General features: G+C 38.1%; 1 pseudogene; it reads right to left on the reverse strand.

Annotated features, from left to right (window-relative positions):
• Window positions 1-296: 296 nt before the first annotated feature.
• Window positions 297-1,074, reverse strand: LOC143402093 (olfactory receptor 12D3-like; annotated as a pseudogene).
• Between the last annotated feature and the right edge of the window lie 686 nt (window positions 1,075-1,760).

Here is a 1,760-nt window from a genome sequence, read left to right on the forward strand (position 1 = left end):
GGGTAGCTCCTAGGACCATAGCAAGTACCAAGGTCAATGGGACTGTTTCCTGGATTATAGTCTTGCATGAATTCTTGTTGGGTTCATTGGCAGATGATGCTAGTGGCATACCAAGAATAAATAGGACTATGGAATGGGACTTTCTCCAGGTCTGTAGTGAGACCTATAGTCAGTAATCCTGTGGTCATTTGGGCATAGGCCTGACTTCTCAAAATAACCCCTTTATTTCTTGTCTTGAGCTCAAAACCATCTTGGTTCCAAAGCTCCCACAAAGGCACTTTTATTCATGAATTACTTCAAATAAATATTGGTTTTGGAAGATACATGTCAGGGAACCTACTACTGTACCATCTTGGTGCAATCCTGATGAATACACTGCAGGACCAGTGCTTCAAAAGAAGAAAGCAAATTATATAGAAATAGGAAAGGAGAGTGAGGAAGCAAGCCACCATGGCTAAGCTGCAAGTGACAATGAAAATGAGCCACTTATTGAGACTTGCATCACCACAAGCCAGTTCCAAAGAGGCTTGATATGACAGAGAAGTAATTGAGTTTCTGAAAGTGGCAAAAGTCCAGGCGTGCAGTCATAACAGAATGCACCAGAGCATAGAAGAAGCTAATGAGCAACATCACAGCTGCCAACAGGACACAGAGCTGGGGATTCATGATGACAGTGTTGCCAAGTGGGTTGCAAATGGCCACAAATTGGTCAAATCCCATGATGATTAGCAAGATAGATTCAGTGCAACCAAGAAAGTGGAAGAAGTGTAGCTGCATGATATAGCCTAGGAAGGATATGACCCTGTGTATGGAGAGGAGGTTCCACATTAGCTTGGGTATTGTCTCTGAAGAATAGCAAATATCCAGACAAGAACGATTTCTCAGGAAAAAAAATACATAGGAGAGTGGAGTCTTGTTTCTGAGATGATGATCACTAATATAGCCCCAACTCCAAATAGGTTTGTCATGTATATAATGAGGAAAATTATTAAGATTACAAGCTGTAGACCCTGAACCTGGGTCAGTCCCAGCAAAAAAAAAAAAAAAATCATTCACAAAAGTGATGTTCTCCATTGTTTTAGAGAAGAAAAGATGACAGTGACAATTAGCAAACACATCCTGGTACACTGTGTAGGGTGAAATGAAGGAAGTTTATCACCTGGAAAAAAAGAATAAACTGTGATGAACAGCATTCCAGAGATAAATTCATTTGAAGCATAACTGAGTAATATGGAAGTACATGACAAGCTCTGAGTTAATGTGATATCCGATGCATGGAAGTCAAAAGGCTACTCAGACTGTGCGGTTAAACCTAAAAGGCAGCTCATCAGAATTAAGGTAAATTCAGATAAAATATATTAAAAAGGAACAAGATTTAACTCTAGCTTCATCTATGGCATTACAATTAGTATATCTAATTAAAGCATGTCAAAGATATATTGGTAAAGTTAGAAAACACTTTTTAATGGACTCAATAGGCACACATTATTTCTGAGTAGGAGCATGGCAATAGCTTAGATTCAAATCTCCTCACTTCTAAAAAAAAAAGTCAATCAATAAAAACAACCTGGATATAAAATAGTGATTACAAGAGGTTGGGCAGGTGGGAGCTAGTGGCTAGAGGGAGGCTGGATTTAATCAGTATGCATGCACTGAAAAATCACACTAAATCCCATGAGTATGTACAATTACTATATGTTAATCAAAGAATTAATAAATATATTCCCTATAATCTAAGCCTTATGAAAGAAAATAAAAAA

This window comes from Callospermophilus lateralis, chromosome 6 (genome assembly GCF_048772815.1).
Source record: "Callospermophilus lateralis isolate mCalLat2 chromosome 6, mCalLat2.hap1, whole genome shotgun sequence".
Taxonomy (NCBI): domain Eukaryota; kingdom Metazoa; phylum Chordata; class Mammalia; order Rodentia; family Sciuridae; genus Callospermophilus; species Callospermophilus lateralis.